An 8,115-nucleotide genomic window follows, 5' to 3' on the forward strand; every position below is an offset into this window, starting at 1 on the left:
TTGGCTTTCATTGTTAATTGCCATAGGAGCAAACAAGAACAGGCATGGGAAAGTTGCAAAGATTCCCAAAGCTTTACTTTTCTCCCCTGCTGATGGAAGTTGAGTTGGTACAAATTTTCTGGACAGCAAACTTCCACTACTGCCTTAATAGCTCATAGACTGTACCTCTTCCCCCTCCTTAAGGTCCTTCATGACCCACCGACCCACTGGAAGAGGGCAGAACCAGCATTGGGTGGAGTCAGGGAAGTGCCACCCCCCCCCCACACCCAAGGGGCGCTCTCCTAGCAGGTCTTGCACAGGCCTGAGAGGGCTGCCCGGTGGATGCCAGGACTGGGCTGAACAGCTGCAGTAACCTGAGGCACTGATGTTTAGGAACTACAACATCTGAAACCCCAATGTTAAAAATGGGAATTTTCTAATATTATTGAGGATCATTTCATTGATGGTCTTAGAAAAAGGATCTCTACTTTGACTAATAAGAACATGAAGGAGCTTAAGAAATTTCCAAGACAGTTGGCTGCTTACGTAACTAGAACAATTGGACAAGCTAGGAAATGCCCACGTAAACTACGTAAGGGCACCTATTGCAGAAAGAAAGTTCATCATTTTTTTCCAAATCTCAAATCTTTCCTATGGAAAGGAGCATTCCTCTTCAAGTGGGGGCTGTGGGCATGACAAGTAAAGAAAATGAACTGGCTTGTGTAGGCCACCTGCCGGAAAAGTTACACCATGATAGTTAAATATATCTGGTTAACTCCAGTGATTCTGATTTTTTAGACGGCCTATTATCAAAATATGGAGGGCTTTCCCTAAGGTTTCCCAGGACCATGAAACAGTTGCACAAGTTCTGCTGAACATGAATTTGAGATTGAAAGTAGCTTTAACTTTTTGCAGAAAAAGATGTGTGAGTGAATTTGTACCTTATTTGGTGAGGATAGGAGATCTTGGAGTTTGGTGGATTGCCTTCTTGTGCTCACCAATAGTTTACAGGAAGAAAAGCAATACACCTTACATGGCCGCTGTATAGATTTGGTACCACTAGCAAAGTCACTACTTAAAAGCAAATTGGAAGAAAATATGTAATAATTGGTTTAAACTGGATTCAATCAGTCATTAAAATGTGGTGGTCAGGATTATAATCAAACAAATTATAATAATGGAAATATTCAGATTTTAAAACAATGACGTGTATTGTGGGAACAGGTAAACCATCTGGGAAATACTGCTATTATAGCAAAGGCTATAAACACTTATTTGTAACAGTGGCATCGAGAGATTACAGCTACTGAAGAGTGTTTGGTTATTCAAAACATCCCTTGACTATATGACTTCCAAGAAAATGTCTCGTCAGAATTGTGAACTATGGGAGAAATCAAAACCACTTTTGTCTTTAAAAAGCCACATAATGAACCCACTAATGAAATTCTAACAATATACTTCATACTGAAGTAGAAAAATACCCAAAAGGAACAGCTTCAACTTCAATTAGGTGGAAGGATACTACAAAGATACTTGAACTTCGGTGCATTTGGGATTTATGTGGTTATTTGGTAACGCTGTTTAGGAACTACCAGGTCTTAATGCAGTCCTGCATATTACATAAGCGTATAATTTATACTATATGAAAAAATAAGACAAGGACTTATTACTAGGAACCATAAAGACCAATCTTAGTTAATTTTTTAAAGATTATGTTTTATAAGAAAATGTGTGCAGCTATTCCCTTATGTTGAAAAGGCTTTGAAAGTTTAAAAAATTATGGCAAATAACCAATATTAAAATTGTTTTTCTCACAATGAGATATTGTGCATGCAAAAAGCCTTAAATATTAATAAGCTGATGTGTTATGATACCAATATCTGTAAAATATTTGTTTGATGATAATCCTGGCCACCGCATTAAAAAAAAATTTAAAACCATCATGCTTCTGCATGTTCAAAGGTAAATCAGAGGAATTAAATCAGAGGTTTATATTCATGAAGAATGTTGTCACTGAAATGTTTTTCATATCATTTTTACAACTTGAGAATACTTTTAGCATCTGATTTTTTTTTTGGCCAGGGTCATCATGTCATGTAGGCATGTGTTATCTCTACATAAAAGGAAAGAATTAATATGTATTTTTATGAATGCTTAACTAGAAATGTCTACGGTGTTGGCTAATTTATACACATTTAATTAGCTATAGATTTCTAATATTTTCAGTTCTGTATAATTTACGCTTTCTTTATTTGAGTAAATTTATTAGATACTCTTTTTTAAAAAGTTCATGTGCTTTGATCAGTCAATTCATCTGCAAAATTAGGAATAAAAAGAAAAATATGAAAAATCAGAAACACAAAGAATTGTATACAATGAAATTAAGACAGAAAAAAACTATTATTGTTTTGAAACTGTTGAACATGATGTTTTTAAGAATTTTTAATGATATAAGAAAATGCTCAAAATATAATGTTAGGTGAAAAAAGAAAACACAGTATACATTCTCAACCACAAAATTATATGTGTGTGACTATATAGAAGTATGTGTGCATGTGTGTGTGGATGTTATGAAATTAAAGTATATCAAAATGTTAATAGTGATTCTTTTTGAGTGTTGGGAACACAGACAATTTTTATTTTCTTTTTTATGGCTTTCTGTGTTTTCCAAAACATCTACCATCATAGTTTTCTACATGATCAGGAAAAAACCTCATGTGAGAACAGAAAAAGAAAAACATGTTTAGAAAAGTTCCTTACATAATAATTGCTAGCAAGAAACAGAGTGATTACTATATCCAGGGGCTTTACACAGGTATCTTGTGTGGTCTTCACAGCAGCACTGGGAGGTGGGTGTTAGCGCCCCTGTTTTCGAGACCTAGAAGAGCCCCAGGCTCAGGGAGATTAAGTATGTTGTCCAAAGTCATCCAGCTTTTGTGTCTGGGCCAGGATTTGATGCCACACCTGTCTGATGAGAGGTGGGAATTATGGACGTTCTCGGGTACAACCTGCTCCACATTTCCTTGCCAAGTGTAGAGCTCACTCAGCAGCCTTCATCCCAGGGAAGGTGTGAGCAGCAAATGAGAGTACATAGGTTCATTTGCTGTGTCTACGGTGCTTTGAAACTACGACATGTTGGATTTCAGCACCCAGACAGGGACCCTTAAAGGACCCCTGTAGAGTCCCACCTCATTTTAATGAGAAGTCAGTCTCGGGGTTGAAGAAAATCTTTTATTTATTAGAAGTTACCTACGCTAAAATGAGTTCTCTGTGTGGGTGGAAAATTGCTTGGTTAGAAATTGAATTCTTGATTTGCATCCAATCTTTTCTAATAATCCATTTAAGGAAAGGGAAGTACTCCCACACGGGATGGATTTATAAAGTCTTGAGAAACCTGTAACTCTCTGAGTTTATCTAGCAAATAGGCCTGTCCCTGACTCAGCCTGCCCAAGTCAGGAGGCTTGTGGGAATGCGTGAGCTGCCTAAACAGATACCAAAGCTCTTATTTCATCACCAAAACATCTTCTGTAAGGCAATGTTGAGCTCCGACACGAAGACCAACTTGGATAGGATCCTCAGGGTACAAAGCTGCTTGGAGTGACTGCTGCTCTATTAAGCGTATCGGATCTCACCCATGACCCCCTCCCTCCTAGCCTTGCTGTCACCACCTGCCCCCTCCCCACCCCACCCCACCCCTCCAAAAAACCAATCTGTGGCTGGGCCTGAAGTCTCTTTGATGAGGATGAAGTTTTTCATTGATGATTGGAGAGACAGCCTAAATGAACATAGTGCCCAATGATATGATTTAAATTGCTACCAAGGTGTCACCTGTCCAATCCTTTCCTGAAAGCAGAGTGGGAATGAAAGGGGAGAACATGAGGTGGGGAGTTTGTGACCTGCAGGAGAGCAAAGGACCCAGAATGGACAAGTCCCTTGTCAACACAGAGCACTTTCCATCATTTCCTGCTTCTTGAACCCAGACAGACACAGAGAAGACCTGCAAGAAAGGGCATACCCTAATTTGCGTGGTGTCCATGAAGGTCATGGATGTAAGATTTGCAGTACACTGTGGGGAGAAGAGCCATAAACTATGTAGGCATCACTTAACTTTGGAAAAATCACTTTACCTCTCTAGGCCTCAGTTCCCTCTTCTGTAAAACAAGGTCGAACTGGACATTTTTCGAGTTTCCTTCCAGTTCTAAAGGACTGCCGCCCCAGGCTTCCCTAAATAATCTGCTCCTGCTTGGATTCAATAGAACACTGGAGATGCTTTCTCTTATCCTCCTGGAGTGAAGAGAGACCCATGAGGACACCTGGTCCAGTTCTCTGAGGCCCTCCTTGTCCACACTTGGTTGTGTGTGAGTAGTAGAAAGCATCAGACCTATCAGGGTGGTTGGTCTTTGCTGCCTATTAACTGTGTGTGACTTAGAAAATCTTTGCACCTCTGCTCCTTGATTACTAGAAGTGAGCAGTTGCAATTGCTCCTGCCTGGCAGAGTCAGGGGGAGGTTAGAGTTGTGGGTAATGTGATTAGAAGAATGCCTGGCTCATCATAAGCATGCTCTTGTCCTTGGCTCCTTTCCTTCCTTCTTGCTGGCTAAGCCATGTAGGGCTGTATGTGTTAGGAGGAGGGAACCCCAGGAGCTGCTCCTGAGGTGTATCAGTTAGGCAACAGAGTGAGACCTTGTCTCTACAAATCATAATAATAATAATAATTTAAGTTAGTCAGGTGTGGTGGTGCATGCCTGTAGTCCCAGCTACTTGGGAGGCTGAGTTGGGAGGGTTGTTGGAGTCCTGGAAGTCAAGACTGCAGTTAGCCATGATTGCAACATTGCATTCCAGCCTGGGTGACAGAGGGAAACCCTGTCTCATAAGAAGAGAGAGAGAGAAAGAGACAGAGAGAGAGAGAGAGAAGGAAAGGAAGGAAGGAAGGAAGGAAGGAAGGAAGGAAGGAAGGAAGGAAAGAAAGAAAGAAAGAAAGAAAGAAAGAAGGCTGGCTGGCTCCTCTCTCAGCTACCCGGAGTACTAGGATTACAGGTCTGCACCACCAAGCCCTACAAATTTAATTTCTCTCTGATTGGCAATCAGAGGAACAAGGTTGGTGATTTGCTCCCCTCTATGAGACCCAGTTTTCCATATTGTAATCTTCTTCAAGACCAGCTCAAGGCCTACCTCCCTTGGAGGACCCAGACCCGTCTCGTCCACAGAGATCATACAAGGTGCATCCTGAAATGCATACTCACCGTGCACTGCCTTGCAGGGCTAGATGAACTTTCAGATGAGAAAGTTATGATTCCTCCACTAGATGGGGATCTCCTTAAGGTCAAGGGTCATGTCTTCTTGATCTTTATCTCCACTCCCCACTCCCAACCCATCCTCAGAAAAATGCCCAGCACGGGGCTTGGCACATGGCAGGCTCTCAACACGGGTTTGACTCTGAATGAATGCATTCCTGGGGACTCCAGTCAGCTGTGATAATGATGACCATGAAAGCTGAGGTGTTTGCTTAGTCATTGCCACATTGCATATTTTTCAGCTTAATTATCATGTAATTTCTTCATATCTTCCAATAAATGAAAGACAAAATATATCTTTGGGGGATGTATGCATGTGAAAATTAACTCTCATGAAAGTCCTTGACTTACCACAAAAATTCAAGAAATGTACTTCTTACACATGGACACAGGGAAATACTGATCTTCCTGTCATGTGCAAATTAGGAGCCCTTGGACAGAAGAACTGAGTGTGAACCCCAGTGGAGTGAATATTTGTATTTGTATTACTGTAAATTTTATAGAATCAAATTTCTTAGTGAGAAACCTTACTGCAGTCATCAGTTCTGGTAACTGCTCCTGATTTAATAGTTTACGGCTAGCAATCTCAAATAGCAATGTAATTCAGCCATCTACCTCAATGTTTTTTGTTTGTTTGTTTGTTTGTTTTTTGAGACGGAGTCTCGCTCTGTCGCCCAGGCTGGAGTGCAGTGGCGCGATCTCATCTCGCTGCAAGCTCTGCCTCCTGGGTTCACACTATTCTCCTGCCTTAGCCTCCCAAGTAGCTGGGACTACAGGTGCCCATCACTACGCCTGGCTAATTTTTTTTTTTTTTTGTATTTTCAGTAGAGATGGGGTTTCACTGTGTTAGCCAGGATGGTCTCGATTTCCTGACCTTGTGATCCGCCTGCCTCAGCCTCCCAAAGTGCTGGGATTACAGGTGTCAGCCACCGTGCCTGGCTTTTTTTTCTTTTTTTTAGATAGAGTCTCGCTCTGTTGCCCAGCCTGGAGTGCAGTGACGCAATCTTGGCTCACTGCAACCTCTGCCTCCCGGGTTCAAGCAATTCTCCTGCCTCAGCCTCCTGAGTAGCTGGGATTACAGATGCATGCCACCACACCTGGCTAATTTTTGTATTTTTAGTAGAGACGGGGGTTTCACCATGTTTGTCAGGCTGGTCTGGAACTCCTGACCTCATGATCCGCTTGCCTTGGCCTCCCAAAGTCTTGGAATTACTGGCGTCAGCCACCGTGCCTGGCCCTACCTTGATGTTTATTTCGCAACTGTGCACTGAAGAAAAACCACACAGCTCAAGTGAGTGGGTCAGTGGGAGCTCTGCTGAGATCTTTTATAGCTGGCATGGGGGAGTATATTTTGTTTCAACTGCTTTGAGCATTTTCACCCTAGTATTCTTGTAGCCATTCTCTGATAGCCCAACTCCAGGTTCTTTCTATGGAGCATCTTGGCCCTGCCCACTACTGTTCCTTTAGCCCATTTCTGCAGTACATGAGATATTATGTATCCTTTTTTGGCACTGCATCTTTTGTACATATGTGGCAAGCTACCTTTGGCTTTGGCTACTAGTTAAAGCCTAGATCTCTACACTTATCCAGGGTCATAAATGGGGACGCCTCACTCAGTTGTACAGGTTGTGCACTGCATTGCTCCAGGGAATGCATGTACATGGACCATGGTCGTGCTTCTAAAGCTATATTGGTACAATCTCCATGACACTCCAAGAATGACCCATTCTCATAAACTACCTGTCAATTTCTCAGCAAATGCAAGCTTCATTGAGAGGCACTGCCAAGAGCCATAAAGCATGCCTGATCCTGGGTACTCCAGGTTTGTTTCTGGGAGTGTAGATCTGTTCCTGCTACTCTAGATCTGTTCCTGGATCTGTTCAAAAGAAAGCTGCATCTCGGCACCACACTGTTCTGGCCCTGCTTTTACATTAATTATACTCTCGTTTAAGGCATCAACCACACTGGAAAATGTAATAAGAAGCACTCTGCTCCTTGTCGCTGCAGCTTTCTAGTGCTCTGAACTGAGGACTTTGCTCACAATATTACAACCTCTTCAGAAAGGATAATGGGAGAGCTTTCTCTCTGATCTCAGTATCAGGAAGAGTTATTACGTTTTTCCTGAACAAATGGTGTGATTGGATTTTATAGACGGGTACTGTAATGGGCATAACTGAAGCTGCTTTCATGTGTGTGCTGACTGTTAGAAAGTGGAGCAGCAAGTTTGTGGCTCAACACTAAGCAATATAAAGACCTTGAAGTGTGTGCTTCATGCCTTTGCCTCACTCTTCTTCATCTGCATTCATTGAACAACAAGTAGTTACTGATTACCTGCTGCCCACCAAACACTGTTCTAGATACTACTCTGAAAATACATTTTAAATAGAGCAGAGGTCTGAGAAGCACTGACTGAGAAGGTGCCATCTGAGCAAAGCCTGAAGGAGTGGCGTGTGCTCTCTAGATCCCAGGGGAAGAAAAAGCATTCCAGAGATAGGAAACAGGGAGTTCAAAACCCTGAGGCAGGAGTGTGCCCAGCATGTTGAAGAAACAGCAAGGAGGAGGGTGTGGCTGGAGTGGAGTGGGTGAGGCAGCGATAGGGTCCAAAAAGTAACCGGAAGCCAGCTCCTGTCGAGCCGCAGAGGGCTTTGCTGTACTTGGGCCTTCACACTGCGTAAGATGAGAAGCCATTAGAGGGTTTGGAGCAGAGGAGTGGCATAACTTCAAAGGGTCCCTCTAGCTAACGAGCTGAGAGCAGACATAGGAGACAGAGGTAGAAGCAGGGAGACCACTCAGGAGACCCCTGCAGGAACTCAGAGGAGATGGTGTCCTGAGCCAGCGTGGTG

The 8,115-nt window shown here is 42.5% G+C and overlaps 1 pseudogene; it reads left to right on the forward strand.

Annotated features, from left to right (window-relative positions):
- Positions 1–423: 423 nt before the first annotated feature.
- On the forward strand, positions 424–1,260 carry LOC100606194 (annotated as a pseudogene).
- Positions 1,261–8,115: the final 6,855 nt, after the last annotated feature.

This window comes from Nomascus leucogenys, chromosome 12 (assembly GCF_006542625.1).
Source record: "Nomascus leucogenys isolate Asia chromosome 12, Asia_NLE_v1, whole genome shotgun sequence".
Classification (NCBI taxonomy): domain Eukaryota; kingdom Metazoa; phylum Chordata; class Mammalia; order Primates; family Hylobatidae; genus Nomascus; species Nomascus leucogenys.